Consider the following 19,060-nt stretch of genomic DNA (forward strand, 5'->3'; position numbering starts at 1 on the left):
AGTCAACCATCTGCCCCACCCTGCATGTGCCCAGAGACATTCCCCTACCCCACCATCCATGCTCTCACTTCCCCTAGCCCAGCAGGCAGTGGGATCCAAGCAGCAGCAGCATCACTGAGGAAGTGCCCCTGGGGCACGAGGAGGTGGCCGACTGCCCTCCCTCTGGCTCCAGCCACTTCCTCTGTGCTGCTGCCGCCAACCCAGATCCCGCTCTCACTTCCCCTGGGCAGCATGCAGAGGCACAGGTAGCAAGGTCCAGGTAGCAGCAGCAGCCCAGAGGAAGCAGCCGTGGCTGGCCGGCCAACAATCAGCTGCCTGACAGCAATCGCAGCCCGGCCCAGCCATAGGGTTGCCAATTTTGGTTGGACGTACTGCTGGAGGTTTCATCACATGACATTCTTTAATTAAAGATTAATCTTTAATTCCTGGAGACTCCAGGACAATCCGGGAGAGCTGGCAACATTCCCCAGCCAGAGAGAGAGAGGAACCAGCTGGGGCTGCAGGAGGGGCAGGACAACCGAGAAGGCGAGAGGAGAGGGAAAACAGGGGTAAAGGGGTGTTCTCAGAAAGGGACAAAATGCAGTTAGTGGGTTGCCTTAGTCAGAAGTGTGGGAAATATTGGTTTAGTTTACTTTTTTAACTTCACTCATTTCGAAAAGTGAAATCAGATGCTCAGTTTTACTTTCCATGTACAGTTCCCCATGCATTACAGTAATATGCAGTTGTGTTTATATTTCCAATACTGCAAAAGAATTTATAAGCCCAGACAAAACACTGGTTTCAGTGACATTTTAGAAACACTTATTCATATTAGGTTTTGTAAGGTTATAATGGTGGTAATACCTTAAGACAAGACTGTAAAATCTGGGAGCCTAGAGTTAAGGAGTAACAAAGTGGCCCGGTTTTCAGAGGGACCGAGCACCCGCAGCTCCCACTGAATTCACTAGATGCTCTACACTTCCGAAAGCCAGGCCAATTAGTGTTGAACTATGGATCTGATGTGTAACTTTAGGCACCCAAAAAAGTTTTTAAATTGATCTCTTTCAAAGGAGGGCCTTTTTTCTTATAAAGTATACTGGAAGAAAGTAAACGGAACGTAGTCTAAGGACTACCTGGAATTTGTAGAACAGTAAAAATATTGAGGCTATTCTGAAATGCACGTTGTTTATGCTTTTAGTTTACACAAAACCCGTTATTTATGTACATGCTAGCAAAGGGAGAACTAATTAAACCCTATTCCTATTAAAAATGAGTCAGCAAGAAAGAGAAAAGACTGAGGCCTGTGAAGTATAATTGTTATACCTGCATTTTTTTTTTTTTAAAATAAGTGGCTCACACTTGTTTTCCGTATAACAATATTCTTAACGTGTCATTTGGAGACATGTGCAAAGATGCTTTACAAGTGAAATCTATTCCAAGGAATTCCAAATACTAACACAGTACTGAGTCAGGCTTCACACTTTTAATGTACATTTGGACTTGATGCATAACTGTACAGTAAGTTCAGATATGAGCATACTGTAAATGCTCAGGTTTCATATTCTTAACAATATTCTATACCCAGCATTTTACTATTAAATTTGCACTTACACATGCAAGCAAGAATATTGTATGACCTATTTGGTATAAATGGTTCCAGAGTGACCAGCTGTCATTCCTTGAATCCGAACACAATGTGCTTTGAAATTAAACAGTACTTGTGTTTGCTTTTCACCTTTGAGTCAACTGAGTCTTTAGTGAAAATGAGGTTAGTGCACTCATCCTATGCACACTAGTGGATATTGGTTCACACCATAAATAACCTCCCAAAACCATTTGATTAGGAGTCTCTGCTCAAGAAAGCGTCACCACTGAAACAGAATTCAGAGTAGCAGCCGTGTTAGTCTGTATTCGCAAAAAGAAAAGGAGGACTTGTGGCACCTTAGAGACTAGAAGTTAGCACTGATGCGCATTGGCAGAGCAGGAGAGAAGATGCAGTACTAGAGTAGCAGGGGTCAGAATTAAGGAATAAAACAGAAGAGATTAAAACTGGGTAGTAGGTCCTACTCTAGCTAATGCTGTAAAGTTCTTGATTTTCGTTAACATAAATTCACCCACAATTTTTTCAATCTGATTTGAAATTTAAACTAGTCACAAACAAGTGTCAAAAAAACTATTCTGATAAGTCATTTCCATTACCATTAAAACCACTACTTTCAGGTATTTAACTCAACTTGAAATGTGTTCTGTTAGAAGTTGTATGCAAAGTCTCCGTTTAGGAATGAAAAGGAAGCTTTAGGAGGGGTGAGGGAGAATTGCATTATTTTTAAAATAATGCAACTATAAAAATTAATGATTCCAGATACTTTAGAGGGTTTGTTGTAGATCCTGCAAAGGCTTTTTTAAGTCAGGTTGGTTCAGCTTTATACATAGAAGACTGATAGGTTTAGAGGTTCAATGCTTCAATTATCAACTTTTCTCCCAAGTTTTGGAGTTAAATATATATGAAAAAAGTGAACACAAAAATAAAAATCCCTTTCCCTCTCAACTGCTAAGCTTTAAGTCTCTTGATATGTCATCATTCTCCATTCATAGAGCTCCAAGCCAGAGTACCCTGAACCTCTGACCCAAAAACGTACCCAAGACCTAAATTTTGTTTTTGTTTTTAAAAACCAACAGTTCCTTATTCAGGACATCATGAACACACAGAACAGGTGCAAGGCTCGTTTCTTCTCCCCCACCCCCTTTTCCACATCAGCTAATTCATGTAATATCCTGATCAATTTTAAGCATATAATAAAAAACTGAAAAAGGTGATCCAGTTTAAGAGATCCTGTTCTTAGTTAAGCAGCCTGTTTTATACGTATCTTTCATGACACTTAGATTTCATAGAACAAAACTAAACAAGTTAAACATTTGTTTCCCCTAAAAGTTAGACAGAGGGTCAGCCTTGATTTTGCATCTCCTTGAATCTGTCTTTTTAAGACGGAGCTTTAAACATTTAAATGTTTTTGTGCCTCTGGGAGAAAATTACACATACATCTGAGGGCAGAACCTGCCTCAGTTTTATTTTAGAAGTTGTCTTAGCTTCATCATAGGCAGTGCCCATATTTTGCAATTGAGGCTCGTACAGCTTACTTGCCAGAAAAGTTCGAGTGACACTGCTCATTCGTATATTCATTGAACTATTTTGCATTTCTATAACACCTTTCCTTTGACAACACACAAGCTTGTACAGGTTTAGTTAAATCAGGGCAAATCCCTCTGTGGGGACACATTAATTCAAAACTGGCTGTCAGTTTACCTTGCTCCTATTTGTTTACAGGGGCAAGCTAAACCAATAAGCAAGTTTAAATGGATTTAAAGTGTCCACACACCAAGATGTATTGTCTTAACTAAATCTATTTTAAAAAAATAATCACATTTTTAGTTAAACTGATGCAATTTTGTGTTTAGGGCAGTCCCCAGAGTCCTCAAAGCACTTTAAAGCTTGTCTACACAGAAGGTATGCCTATTTAACAAGGGATGTTATGTTAAACTGATGCAACTTTGCATGGCACTACCCTTGAATCTGCTTAAGAGCCAGGTTTAAACAGATACAAGAATAGTGCCAAGCAAAGTTGCACCATTTCAACCATTTAGACCAGGCCTTAAGTATTATGGTTATCTACAATTGTCTGTTTGAACTAGTTTCTAAATAAACCAATATTAAATGCTTGATTGAATTTGTCAACAATTAGCCTTTGTTATATGGCAGCGGTAGCTACAGGATGTAGTAGACTCTGGGCTGTATTTGCCCTTTTGGGCAGGCTTGATTTAACTTTTACCTGTTTCTCTGAGCTTTCCCTATTTCTCTTTTAAAAACAGATTTCAATGTAACTTTAAAAACTATTTTTTATTCCCTCCCTTTGATAAAAGAGATAAGTATTACTGCTTCAAGGAAATGAGGAACCAAGCAAAACTTGCAATATAAGTAGTTTGCTTACACAAAAATTAAATTAATGTTCTTCAACTGGCAAATTGCTTATGCAAGAGAGGATTTTTTTAGTTACAACGCTCACACCCTAACTTCTGACAATCCTCATAGGTCACATGCAAATTAACTCTCTTGGATTAGTAGCCCACAAGGTGTTGATCTCCAGCAAATCTGCTCATTATAAAAATGTTTATAAAAAGTTAAGGAAATCTAATGATCCTAAAGGTTTCAAACATTTATAGATGTATCACATATAAATGATGTTAAGAGACTGAAGTCTCAGCAATGGGCACATATGTTTCTAAAACAAGACAATGCAGTATTAGAACATAAAATGATAGTATTTCTATGCCAATAATTCTACAATGGAAGTTGCATGACTAATTACGTGAATTAGTCATACAGTCGTGAATTTTTCTCTTACAGTGTTCACAGCAGAGGGCAAGTTATGGGGGAAAACCAACAGCCTAACACCATCTCTAAATCAAACTAATGACTAAAAAATAAAGGTCTTAATTAGTACTACTCTAACCCAACGTGGTTTCTTGTGAAGTGCATTTGTTTTGAAAGCAAGGAATCATGCTGCTAAACAACATGACAGCAGCATATTTCTAGACAATAAATACTTAACTTGAGCAAACCAGGTAAGATCATATCATTTCAATCATGCCCACAGGCTCTGAGACAGGTATAATATTGCTGAAGTTACTATTGTTGTCTAGCATCAGTAGGTGTTTGTTTTTAAAAGGGACAACTTGAACGCCAATCATTTTCAAAAACTCAGTTAAATGTAGTTTCAGATACTATATCAGTTTCTGAGACCCTCCGCAAATTTGTCGATTTATAATCACCTTTTCCTGTTTCTCTCCCTGTTGCTGTTCAAGGGGCTTAAACAAACTGGAGAAACTGTATGTAATAGTTTTTGCTGTTTCCGCTACATAAAGAGCTGTCATAGGCACAAAGTAACTTAAACATTTTAGAACATTTAAACTTTCCCATAAGATTGTGGCAAGCTGAAAATACTACAGGCTCTGAATTGGAATAGGATAGTACACCCCTGGAAAAGTAAACAGTAAACCTCATTTTTAGTTTAAATCCACTAACATACTACTCATCTGTACTTCATCAGGTGTACCACTTTTGAGATTCACATTTCCTGCAACCCCACATAAGCCAGGTCACGTATATAAATGTAAACTATGAACATAAGGAATGCAAGATCTTAAGAACAGCACATGCTAAACACCTACATTATTAAGAGTTTTCAGCTCTGCCTTGCTCTTTGCTGTGTCCCCCTTTTTGGTTATGCCATATCTGGGTCTGTAGAGTTAACATCCACTATATGTTGAGTAAACTTTTACATACCAACTCTCTAGCACTTTAGGTCACAAACCACCCCCTTGTTGCATTGTAGTATAATGCAATACAATCATGAAAATATCAAACATAAAACAACATAATGGCAACGCAATTCTCAGCTATTGAAAGGTCAACATGCACCTAAGAAACCAGGGATTTTAGTGTCTAGAGCCGCCTACACTGGAAGAAAATTGCCTCTCAGCCACTGCTTCTATATAACTAAATGTCATATTCTACTAGCTATAACCCCCTTAGTTCCAACTGGAACTCCTGGGTTGCCACTTACACACACCCCCAACTTAAGAATTATCCACAGTCTGCTGCTGCTTCTAGTCCACGTTTCTAGGACAGAAACCTACAAAATTTAGGGCAACAATTCAGCTGCTGACAGAGGAAAAAAAGCAGAAAAAAATCAAAATCTCCCCACACACTTCAGAACAGCAGTAAGCACCATACACATCTTTTACTCAGACTGTTGGCTGTTTTTCCAAACAAAATGCATAATGACTGAGCCATCTTCTCAGCTCAAATTACACTGAAAGCTATTTGATACCACATTACCATCTTCATTTCCTTTAACCAAGAAACCGCATTAATGTATTACTTGTTTTTCCTCTTAGAAATTTTACACGAAAAAATTAATGTGCGTAACCTAATTCAATGGTGCTGGTGTAATAATGTAACTGATCAGAAGATGCAAACAAACAAAGAGCTGTCATTTAAAAGGCAACAAAATGAAATGTCTTCCCCTCCCCCAGCCCGCTGTCCCTGCAACAGACGTTTCAGCAGCTCCCTGTTGCTGTGTGACCACCACCACCCCCATTTGTGCGCAGCTTCACCCCATCAACAACCCCCATTCCCTCCCCTTCAGCCATGTTTGCAGAACCAAGACAAAGTCACTCCATATAGTTCCAATTCCTCCCTCACAGGGACGCTAGAAGGAAAAAACCCTGCTTCCTTACTTTTCAAATCAATTTCTTAACAATCTGAACAAACGCACAAACTAGTTCAGAAACGAAGAGCCCTGATTTAATCAGCTTCGACTGTCACCCATCCCCTTCCCCGCACTGCTGCTGTGCGGGAGCCAAAGCGTGCTGCACCCTCCCACCCCCCAAACCCCCTTATCCCCAAACCAACAGACATTTCTTTCACATTACCCCTACAGCCACCCCCCTCAAAGAAGAAAGGCATGGCACACAGTACAGCCCAGAAACCCGCAAAAAAAAAAAAAAAAGGCCAAAATACCCCTTAGACTAGGAGTTGTCTATGGGGAGAATGCTCAGCTCCTCACCAGCGTCCAGGACAACTTCAAAATACTGAACATCCCCCTTCCCATCCCCCTTCTCCTCCCCTGCCTCCCGCACACACCCATTTGCTACTTTCTAGCACCATGACAGCTTTAGTTTCCCCCCGGCACAGCCCAGACCACGGAGGGTGCGTTTGCCTGGTGGTTTCCCCTCCTTACCCCGACGCGCGGCTGAAGGGGAAGGGGCCCAAAGTAACAGCCCCACCGCATGCCCCCGTCCCTCTCCCCGCATTTGCTCCCCCTCACCCTCTCCGTGCCCCTAGCCCGAGTGCTCCGCTCCTCCCGAGCCCCACAGCACCGGGGGGGGGGGGGAATACCCCACCCCGCCCCCTTGTCCAGGGCCCCCCCAGTGCCCTAGATCCCCGCCTCCGCCGCGCCCCGGGGCGAGCACTGGGGGGTCCTCCAGACGCCGCTGCACCCCAGTTCCCGTCGGGCTCGCCCCCTACCCAGCCTGGGGCCCCCCTGCACACACACACACACACCCCGGTGCACTGCTCTAGGGTGCCCCTCACTGGACCTGCTCTGCCCCCAGCCCCCCCGCAGTACCCCAGAGCCCCCCCACCACACACCCGTTGTGACCCGCCCCGCCCCTCCCGGCCCAGGCGGGGGGCAATGGGGCGCCGCCGCCCCTCCCCTCCGCCCGGCCCCCTGACAGCTGCAGTCCGGCCGGGCTGCGAGCTCCGCTCACCTGCCGCCGCCGCCGCCTCCGGCCTGCCCCCAGCGGAGCTCACGGGGGTGCGACAGCGGCTCCGCCGGCCACACGGAGGGGGGCGGCCCCGAGGGGCTCCGGCTCCCGCTGCTGCTGCTGCTGGGGCCCCGGCTCCCGCTGTGGGGTCCTGGGCGCCCGGGGCCCCCTGCTCCGGCTGCTGGGCTCGGCTGCGGGGCTCGGGCTCCGTCTCCCTCCCTCCCGGCGGGGCGGGGCCGAGCGAGGGGCGGTGTCGCCGCCGCGGCCGGGCCCGGATCCCTCCCCCTCAACCGCTCTCAGCGCCGACGGCTGCCGCCATCTTCCCCCCCCCCCCGCCGCCGCCGCCCCCCCCCCCCCGCCGCCGCCGCCCCCCCCCCCAGGGGCCTGGGCGCAGGCCGCGGCCTTTCCCCTCCCGCAGAGCGCGGGGTCCTCCAGCCGCCAGGGCGGCGCCGCCGCCACACGGGGCCCGCGCTCGCGGGGGGGGGGGGGTGAAGAGAGAACCAGTCGCCATCTTGGTAAAGGGGCCCAAGCACCGCCCTGCCCCCACTCCCAGCACAAGGCTGCCCCGAGCACCATCCCCACCCCCATCTCCTCCGTGCCGGGGACTCAGCCTCCGCCCCTCTCCCCTACAGGGCCTGGGGGCCGCTTCCCACCCCCACTTGCCCCTGGCCCCCCAAGCCCCAGTTAACGTTCCCCGCTGCCCTCCAGCGGGCAGCCTGCAGGCCCAGGGTCGCCGCTAGGGTGCCCAGACAGCGGGGTAATAGGAGCGTCTCTAGTAAAAAGACCCAAAAATTGGGACTGTCCCTATAAAATCGGGACATCTGGTCACCCTAGTCACTACCCTACCGAGCACCCCCCCCAAGTGCTCCCTCCCATAGCAACCGTGTACCACCAAGCACCCCCCAAGCGCTCCCTCCCATAGCACCCATGTACCACCAAGCACCCCCCTAGCACTCCTTCCCATAGCACCCACGTACCACCGAGCACACCCCCCCCATTTCCCCCACCAAGCGCTCCCTCCCGTAGCACCCATGTACCACCAAGCACCCCCCCTTTCCCCCACCAAGCACTCCTTCCTATAGCACCCACGTCCCACTGAGCACCCCCCCCATTTCCCCCACCAAGCGCTCCCTCCCGTAGCACCCATGTACCACCAAGCACCCCCCCTTTCCCCCACCAAGCACTCCTTCCTATAGCACCCACGTCCCACTGAGCACCCCCCCCATTTCCCCCACCAAGCGCTCCCTCCCGTAGCACCCAGATACCCCAGAGCCCTGTTTTCCCCTCAGGTCTGTCCAAACATGACTGCTTCCCCCCCGCCCAAGGCCCATCCACTCCATCATAACACTTAGGGTTGCCCACCCTCCAGGATCATCATGGAGGCTCCGGGAATTAAAGAGTAATCTTTTATTAAAGGTGATGTCATGTGCTGAAACCCCTGGGAATACATTCAACCTCAGGAATACTGATACTAACGCATATAAAGGACCCACCCACCCTCTAATGCGGTCTGTGATTTAAGGACAACCCCCTCCATGGCGTGACTACTGGGACTCTAGGAAACAGGGTGGAGGTAGATTACCAGGAGCGCTGGGAGATCTCTCCCCCAGTACCCAAGTGCAACCACACTTGCACTTCAAAGCGCTCCCATAGGAGCGCTTTGAAGTTTCCAGTGTAGCCATGCCCCCAGACATTCAACCATTTTAAGATACAGGGTCAGCACAATTCAAACAGAGGCAAAAAACAGCTCCTCCCACCAATAAGTATGATGTGAGATATGACAAGCTTTTAAGCCAAAGTGGTCCCATCCACTCCACTGTACTCACCAGGACCTACTTGAAGCCATTCTACTAGCACTTGCTGTTACTTCTACATAAACTGAACAGCAGCAAGTGCTCCATCTGCAGCAGTCAACTATTTTGCCACATTTTCATCTTCAAAAGAAAAGGAGTACTTGTGGCACCTTAGAGACTAACAAATTTATTAGAGCATGAGCTTTCGTGAGCTACAGCTCACTTCATTGGATGCAGTATCCGATGAAGTGAGCTGTAGCTCACGAAAGCTTATGCTCTAATAAATTTGTTAGTCTAAGGTGCCACAAGTACTCCTTTTTACAGATACAGACTAACATGGCTGCTACTCTGAAACCTTTCTTCATCTTGTTACATTCTTCATATGGTCTATGGAAGTGTGAAATCGCACAACAGCCAACATGCCATCAAGGAAAATAGATTGAATACTTAAAATCAGACAATTCTTCAGATAGCTCACATTCCTCCTTAAGGCTTTTTATTCCTCAAAGTATTCCAAATGCAGTAGTGTTAACAAAACAAACTGGGCTTCACAAGCCAAAAATCAAAGTCAGAAAAAACTCCAATCTAACCTATAACCTCAGCGCAAATAACTTGATATAGATCCCTTCTTAAGGCTAGGCTAGTTCCTAAGCAGCTATCTTTATGGTGTTTCCTGTCATCCAACGGAGGAAACTGATTAGCCTGCATTCCATAACCCTGCCTCATTATCTTCCCCTAAGCACCTGTGCATGTGGAGAGGTGACCTGAGCTAGAATTAACTTGTTTTCCAGGTTGGGGAGGGGGGGGGGAACTCTGCACTGTCACAGACAATTTTATTATTCATTCTAAGGTAAAACAAAAAAAACTAACTATTTTTAGAACGACCATACTGGGTCAGACCAAAGGTCCATCCAGCGCAGTATCCTGTCCGCTGACAGTGGCGAATGCCAGGTGCCCCGCAGAGGGAGTGAACCTAACAGGTAATGATCAAGTGATGTCGGTCCTGCCATCCATCTCCACTCTCTGACAAACAGAGGCTAGGGACACCATTCCTTACCCATCCTGGTTGATGGCCATTAATGGACTTAGCCTCCAAGAATTTATCCAGTTCTCTTTTAAACCCTGTTATAGTCCTAGCCTTCACCACCTCCTCAGGCAAGGAGTTCCACAGGTTGACTGTGCGCTGTGTGAAGAAGAACTTCCTTTTATTTGTTTTAAGCCTGCTGCCCATTCATTTCATTTGGTGGCCCCTAGTTCTTATATTATGGGAACAAGTAAATAACTTTTCCTTATTCACTTTCTCCACACAACTCATGATTTTATATACCTCTATCATATCCCCCCTTAGTCTTTTTTCCAAGCTGAAAAGTCCTAGCCTCTTTAATCTCTCCTCATATGGGACCCATTCCAAACCCCTAATCATTTTAGTTGCCCTTCTCTGAACCTTTTCTAATGCCAGTATATCCTTTTTGAGATGAGGAGACCAATGTGTCTCTGGCTTCCAAGGTGGCTACCCCAGTGAGGTCTCTCTAGGTAGGTCTGGAGGACCCATCTTTACTGCTCTTTTCCTCCCACCTTCCCAGGGCAGGGTGTAGCTGAGCAGCAGGGGGCCAGGAAGGCCTGGTACACTTCATCAGAGGGGGGAAAATGCTCAAACTCCACAGCTCTTAGAATTATGGAGTTTTTACATCAGTGTGGCTTCCTCCATTAATTTTTGCACAGGAGACTAATATATGGGTCAGTCCCAGGGAAGGGATGCTTAAGTTTTCAAGTGAGAAGCATAAGGCCATTTTTATTAATCTGCTAGTTATATTTTAAAATACATACAGGGATACCAATATGAATGAATGAAATGAATTCATTTCAATATGAATGAGACTTCAAAAGAAATAAGCGAGATTTAAATCTCATTGAAATATACATAGCAAATATAAATCCATCAGAAGAATGAAATTATAACCAACTTTTAGGCATTTTTAAAAGTATCTCATTTTACCTCTGGGGAAACTGAGGTACAGCGTGGTTAAGTGATTTACCCAAGGTCACTCAGCAGGTAAGTGGTGGAGTCACCAAATAGAATAGAACCCAGGTGATTTGACTTCCCAGTTTCCTGCTCTAACCCCTGTATAATGCTGCCTCCCTTTAGCCCATTGTTTCATTTAACTTGTTGGGTAAGGAGGCCTTTTTCAACCTTCATTGCAGTAGTTCTGGAGTATCCACTGGAATAATCACTACCTCAGATTGGTTGAGGCAGATTCATTAGTTGATATTGTACAGTTTTAAAGATACCAGCTCTGGTGTAAGTGGGCCTTAATTTTATTGACAACAGCACTGCACCCCACTTCATGACTGGGAGAATCTGACCTCTTAGTGCTACATAAATTCTAAGTATGAGCCGATTCTCCAAAGTGCCGAGTACCTCTTGGGAGATATTGACTTCCCTCTAAGGATTGGGACCTAAATGTTGGCTTGTAAAATCTTTATAAATACTGAGCCTTTTCCTGCAGTTGGGTTAATCTATAACTTGGCTCCCTAGTTTTGGTCCTGTTCTTACCCTCATTAAGAGCTATAGGCATCAGCCTTTTACTTTCATTGATGATCAGTGTAGCTAGCTTTTGAGACCAACAAAAGAAGTATCAAAGTTTTGTTTCTTACTTAGCAGAGGATGCACTTAATACAATAATTTGGAGGCTTAGAGAAAAATGCTTTTAATGCATTGATTTAACATCTTTTATGTACACTTGATTTTTACAATTTTTTGTGACTATACTTCAGCTAAGATTAATGTATAATTCCATTAAAGTTAATTAGTTGTTTTACATTCAGACATCTACTTATCCTGTGATAATTCATGCGAGCAGTTGGCAGTGATGAAGACTTTTAGGACTTGCATGGTTTACAGGAAAGTAGCTGTCTACATTTAAATAAATCCTTTACTAAAATGGTTGTTAGAGTGTTCATAAAACTGCGTGTCTGCATTCTGGCTCTCAGCAGAGATTGAGTCAAACACAGCGCCCTCTTGTGCTTTAGACTAAAATGGAAGTATTTGTTCTGTGGAAGTCTTAATGAAAAGCAGCTCATAAGCAAGTTACGTAACCTAATCATAATCCAGGATCAGCAGGGTAACAATATTTAAAGATACAGTGCCCCCTTTTCTGTGACCTATTTTATAGTAAACACAAGGGCAAAAGTATACTACTACTAACTCTGCCCTACCTTTCACAGTGGAGTCATTCAGTGCAGTTTTAAAAGCCCAGATCTGCATTTTTTTTTCCTGCCTTCAAAACAGGCTACTAGTACAAAACAAGCACTTTAGTTTCCTCCGTGACTTTTTATGGTATCAAATCCAACTCAGCACAGAGCAACCTCTAGCAGCAGCAAGAAAGTGAACTATAATCAATCAAAAAGGCTTAATATCTCACAGGAAACTTCTGACATACAGCAAATTGGGTTTCATAGGCTGCCCAGTATCTGTGGCTAGGTTACCACATACTTTCAAAGCCATCCTTAACCACACAAACAGCTTTTATCACTTTATTGGACCTCGCACAGCTATAGTGTGTGCTTTCCACATTCTGCTGTCACATCTGTATTTAACTTAATAAGAAATTCATTAAAATTGTATTGCATTAAATTAAAAGGCCAGCTTTCGTAACAATTTTTCCCCTTCAGGGTCTGGTAGTTTGAACAACAGATTAAATACTCATATGTTGATTCAGATCTCACCCTTTAATCTGACAACAGACTGGATCAAAATAGGGATGTATATATAGGAGTATGGAGTTTCTCAAATTAATTTTTTTTTTCCTTTGACTAAAGGTGTAGAGCTTTAGGCCAAGCTTAAACGCAGGAAACCTCACTTCCCTCCCATTCCCCTTCAAAACACATCCCAGAGCTCTATGAATTAGATCATTTCTATTAATGATTAACATGTATATAACTATACATTTAACAATCATTAGGTTTTGCTGTTATTAGCATTTATCTTTAGCACCATAGGCAAGGATGATACTGTACAGTTAGATTAATGGCAGGGCCCCTACTCCAAGGAAGTTAGAATATTGGGGCAGATATTATGACTACTACTGGCTACAGGCCCTGACCCTGCAATGGTAGCCATGCTGGCAGACCTTTATGCATACACAGAGCCCTGTTGATTTCAAAATTGCAGTATTTACTACCATGAGTAGTCCCAGGTCTTGCATAACTTATTACCAAGTATGAATACTTACTACCATGAGTACTTGCAAGGAGCTCTTAGAAATTAAAAAATGATTTAGTTGTGGGTGGTTTTTAAATATTTCTTTTGAAACAGACACTGCCAGACAATTTAGGCTCAACATTTAATTTTCTTTTAAAAAGTTTACAAAACCTAATATTTATAGAAATGTTTCATAACATTTAAAAAGTAAATAGAGAAAATTCAATTAAAACAGTTATATGTTTGTTGGGATTTTAATCCTTTCCCTGCTGTGTGGAACCAAAATACTTCAGCATTGTACTAGTGTCTGAGAAACAGATGGGAACTAACTAAAAACTGTTATAATGAAAAGTTAAGCCACAGGGAAAGCAACTAATGAAGTTTCAATGTCTAAACTAAGTGAAGAGCAAAACTGGGGGGGGGGGAATTATTTTGCTTTCAGCAATTAAAGTAAGGAAAACATTTAAAAAAATGTCCCCCTCCCATGAAGGTTTCATCCTAATCCCTAATAGTTAGAGATTGTTGTAAAGCATGAGGTTTTTTTTAATCCCTCCCCAAAAATTATGAGCATTCATAACAACTCTGGATATTCTTGTTATCCATATAAATCTCCACTCCCTCTCTGAATCATGCTAAATACTTGGTCTTAACGAGATCCCGAGGCAGAGAGATCCACAGTCTAATTGTGTAGGGAAAGTATTTCCTTTTATCAGTTTTAAATTTTCTACTTTTTGATTTCATTGCATGACCCATGTTTTTTGTCTTAAGTCAGGGAGAACAAAAGTTTTTGATCCATCTTTTCTAGACCACTTATTTTGTATATTTTTATCATGTCACCTCTAAGGTCTCCTTTATAAGGTAAGGAATCTCAATCTTTTTTCATATGATGGTTTTTTCTAAGGGTTTCCCTACTCATTCTCACAACCTCTCTCTGAACCTCCTTTAATTCTGCAATACCTTGTTTGAGATGTGGTGACCAATACTCCAAAGGCAGATGATGGCAAGCCATTGATTTATATAATAGCATTATAGAATTTTCCATATTGTTCTACAACCCATTCTTTATGCATCTTAACTTCTTGTTTTGCTTTTTAGACCACAGCTGCACACTGAATGGAGGGCTTCAGTGGTGCCTACGTCCCTTTCATAGACCCATAGAAGATGAGGGTTGGAAGAGAACTCAGGAGGTCATCTAGTCCAACCCCCTGCTCAAAGCAGGGCCAATCCCCAACTAAATCATCCCAGCCAGTGCTTTGTCAAGCAGGGCCTTAAAAACTTTTAAGGATGGAGATTCCACCACCCCCTAGGTAACCCATTCCAGTGCTTCACCATCCTCCTAGTGAAATAGTTTCCTAATAGCCAACCTAGACCTCCCCCACTGCAATTTGAGACCATTGCCCATTGTTCTGTTATCTGCCACCACTGAGAACAGCCAAGCTCTGTCCTCTTTGGAACCCCCCTTCAGGTAGTTGAAGGGTGCTATCAAATCCCCCCTTCACTCTTCTCTTTGCAGACTAAATAATCCCAGTTCCCTCAGCCTCTCCTCGTAAGTCATGTGCCCCAGCCCCACGATCATTTTTGTTGCCCTCTGCTGGACTCTCCAATTTGTCCACATCCTTTCTGCAGTGGGGGGGGGGAATTGTTCCTGTTAATTTAGACCCCATAAGAAGTAGTTTAAAGTTTTCCATCCAACGTACATTACTTTGCATTTGTTACCATTGAACTTCCTCAGCCTGCATGTTAACCATTTACCAAGTTCAGTAGGTTCCTCTGAAGTATCTGTCTTCTCAGGACTTGACAAATCTAAAATAACTGTCACTTGCAAATTTTGCTATTGTATAGCCCACCCCCTCTTCTAGATTGTTAATAAGGTTCTGTAATATGTCTGGTGTATATTTGAGACCTCCCACCATTAACCTTTTTGCCTTGATGAAAATTAACCCTTTATTTCTACTTTATTTCCTGTCTTAGCTTTTAATCCATGACAATACCTTGCCTCTTGTCTAATGATTATTTACCTACCATTGAGTTCAGTAGAACTACTGCTTAAAGTTAAGCATATGCTCAAGTGCTTTGTTGGATCAGAGCCTGTAAGAGGAAGGAGAGAAACCCAAAGGGGCAGTGCAATGAAAGAAAGACCTAAAGGGTACAGAAAGGAAATGTGAGATGACCTCATGGAGAGAGACTGGGACAGAGAGAGAAAAGGAGAGAAAGCAAACAAGTCAGTAGTGAAAACGAAGAGGAGTAGAGCAGACTGCTGGTGAGGGCCGAGGAGATGTGAGGTTAAGTCTCTGTTCTACCACAAACTCCCTGTGTGACCTTGGGCAAATCACTGAGTCTGTGTTTCTGTTCACTCCCCTTATGGGAATAGCAGCATTGTTCTGGGTATTGGGAAGATAAATAATTTTTAAAAAAAAGATAGTGAGGGACTGAAAGGAGGTGAGAAGGGAAACACAGGAAGTAAAAAATTAAAATGGAGAATATAAAAGCTAAAAATCAGAAGAAATGCATCTTCATGAAACAGCTTTAAAGGTAAAAAGAAAAATATAAGGGGTAAAAACCTTGTTTGTATATTTTCCTTCGGACACTGAAGGACAGGAAGAAAAAAATTCAGAGAAAAGTGGAGGATAGGAAACTAAAGGAAAACTTCATTGCAATCACAAATGTTTTATTTTTATGTAAAGTTTTCTTCATTAAACTTCTTGAATGTATGATTTATTGGTGGTTTGGCTGTATCTGTACTAACAAATCAAGCTACATTCCAGCTTTGGACAGGCAGGGGCTGATGCCCCTTCAGTCTGTTGAATGTTGTAGATCACTCTCCTTTTGTTTCTGAAAAGTTGGCAGGTGTGGGGGGTGAGATCTACTGGGGGGTGGGGGGGAGGAAAGTGTGCACTGTTATTACCCATGTGATAAGTATATTCTCCAGGGATGCCAGTTTAGCTTGAGAGCAGTTCTTTTTGTGGGTTTATTGCTTATTGAAAATCTAGAGGAGGTGACATAAAAAAATGCAAGTAGGGCACTCCTACTGGTACAATATTGCCTTGTGTGAAAATGTGCCTAGATTCTACAGTGAGAATTAAATTGAGGCTACAAAAATCAGCAAATGATATAAAAGGTAGATGGCCTTGCTAACCATAGTGTTGAACTGGTACAGACCTTAAATCTTTAATCACCCAAAAGGTGTCACTACCTGATGCCTGCTGGTTTTTGAGAAATGTACTGGTGGCCTCTGTGGACAAATGTGCACATCAACTGGCATGATTAGATTAGTCTGAGGCTGAAAAGTCCCCTTCCCAGGAGTCATTCCTCCAGGTGGGGGAACATTGGCAGGGCAGTGCAGGGAAGCTTGGACTGCTGTGTATTAAGAGAGGACATCAGGCCTCTCAATCTAACTTAGTTCAATAAAATTACATTTTGCAAAAAAAACACCAAAAAACCAACAACCCTGCCCCCCCCCCCCCCCGCAAACCTGGTTATCGGAAGTGTTTTGTGGCCATCAAAATCATCCAGATAAATGGAGAGTCAAGTGATCAGGGGAATTCTGGGGTAAATGATTCATACTGGTGGGGTTGGGCGGGGGGGGAGAATTTAGATTAGGATGAGAGGGAATTGTAAAATATACAGGGTTTTTCTGGATGTATGCATGTTTTAATTCTTCCTACTGTGGCAATTTAAAGTAGTCATTCATATGTATGGTTACGATTGTATGGTAATTTAGAGTAGAGATTTTTCTTTGTGAGGGGGTGGAGAAAGGGGTATTCTGAGGTGCTATTGGTTTACAGTGTAGGTCCTCATGAGAGAGGAAGGTCTCGTGATGAAAGCATGGGTCTGGGATCTAGCAGATATGGGTTCTAGACCTGCCTCTGCTACAGATTTGATGGGAAAGTTTGAAATAATTCACTTAACTTTCATGTGTTGCTTTCCTTGTATTCAAAAATTGTATTCAATCCTCAAGTTGCAGTGGGGGAGGTTTAGATTGAATATTAGGAAAAACTTTTTCACTAAGAGGGTGGTGAAACACTGGAATGCGTTACCTAGGGAGGTGGTAGAATCTCCTTCCTTAGAGGTTTTTAAGGTCAGGCTTGACAAAGCCCTGGCTGGGATGATTTAACTGGGAATTGGTCCTGCTTCGAGCAGGGGGTTGGACTAGATGACCTTCTGGGGTCCCTTCCAACCCTGATATTCTATGATTCTATGGGATAACAATGTTTACCTGTGAAAGGGTTATTCTGAGGCCAAATTAGCATTTGTACAATGCTTTGAGATCCTCACATGATATAGAAATGCTATGTATTAATAGCAGCATTTGCAGGGACACTTGCTAAAAGGGGTCTTTGTGCTACACTAGGAACCTCTGGATTTTGACACTGCTCACTTTTTTTTTTTTAAACTGTCTCCCTCCCAATCCCCTTGGAGACTCACATTTTTGGACTCAATCCAAAGACTTCTCATTCTTGATCTCCTACATCAGAGAACAGCCACTGCTATAGCCACGCAATTCCGTCTGTTTGTGTAGGACATGTTAATCTAACATGCCACATCTGAGAAAAACTTGTTAGTTCTTCCTCTAGTTGCAGTGCTTCTCCAACTGTGAGGTTGGCCTCCCCCGGGAAGCTCTGATCTCCTCCCAGAGAGGCTCAAGCAAGTCCAAGGACAATGAAAAATGGAATATTATTTCCTTGCTCATTTAGTGATTTTTCACCTAGGATTCAGCAAAGGCAAAACCATCTGTTGTGTATGTAATATCCAATAATAGATAGAATTCAGCAAATTGAGAACAAAGTGGAAGCAAGCCAAGAAGAAAAAGAATGTTCTCAGCTCTTCTGTTTCAGAATATACTTCCAAAAGATTAATTTTTTGCCACCCTCTTGAGACATTTCCAACGAGAGGTCATTTATGGAAGAAACAGGGAGGCTGAAGATTAAGAAACTCAATTTTCCTTAGTGATGTCAAGTTTTCCTTATTACTGTGCTTTATATATGAAAAAACTAGCAAGGTACCAGCTTACATGGTGTTTTACAGAACAGGAAAGATGACATAACTGACAAACTAGGGGCCTGATCCTATCACACTGAAGTCAGCGGCACTTGCCACAGATTGTGTGTGAGCAGGCTCAAGCTGTAACTCAGAGGAACAAAATAGACATAAGACACAGATGGGTCAACAAGTCATCCATGAGAAAGTGGGGCAATCTTGTTGGGGAGGAGCTCAATTTAGGAAAGCAGGTGTTTTCTCTGATACATCTGTGTTCACACCAGACCTTTTCCAGGGTCAATTACAGTTCATTTAGAATCCAGCAATGTGCACAAGTAATTCAAATTATTTCTTCCAATGTGCATAACCATGCATGTGTCAATAGTGACTTGTGTCTGCTGTAGGCCGATTGTTCACCTGACTTTTAGGTTCTACTGAAGTTCCTCAAGTCTTCCCTTTAACCTAAATAAGGTTATCTGCAAAACTAACAGTATTGATGTTTATCAGTTTTCCAAGTTAACAAAATTTTAAGAACGGGGTCAGTTCCCATTTCTCTCAGAACTATGGTTTCAGGCCAGCTACAGACTCAGGCAGACAGCACTGCATCGGGACTCGTTTGCCCTGGGGTTTGTAGCCACCACTGCAGTTACACTGATGCAACAGCACTGATGCAAACCCAATATAGATAGAATGGTAGACCTGGAAGGGACCTCGAGAGGCCATCTACTCCAGTCCCCTGCACTAACAGCAGGGCTAAGTATTATCTATACCATCCCTGACAGGT

General features: G+C 43.4%; 1 protein-coding gene across 9 annotated transcripts in view; it reads right to left on the reverse strand.

Annotated features, from left to right (window-relative positions):
- The window catches only part of NCOA1 (nuclear receptor coactivator 1), a 351,754-nt gene extending 344,189 nt beyond the window's left edge, over positions 1-7,565 (reverse strand). For 3 of the 9 annotated variants that reach the window (XM_084623427.1, XM_084623432.1, XM_084623431.1), the window contains exon 1: positions 7,309-7,565. The gene's annotated coding sequence lies outside the window, so the exon portion shown is untranslated. Of the gene's footprint in view, positions 1-6,559; positions 6,576-7,308 lie in introns of those variants that run through there. The other 6 variants (XM_084623428.1, XM_084623423.1, XM_084623430.1 and 3 more) reach the window with 4 other exon arrangements.
- Positions 7,566-19,060: the final 11,495 nt, after the last annotated feature.

The sequence above is a fragment of the Lepidochelys olivacea genome (assembly GCF_965140295.1).
Source record: "Lepidochelys olivacea isolate rLepOli2 genome assembly, chromosome: 3".
NCBI lineage: Eukaryota > Metazoa > Chordata > Testudines > Cheloniidae > Lepidochelys > Lepidochelys olivacea.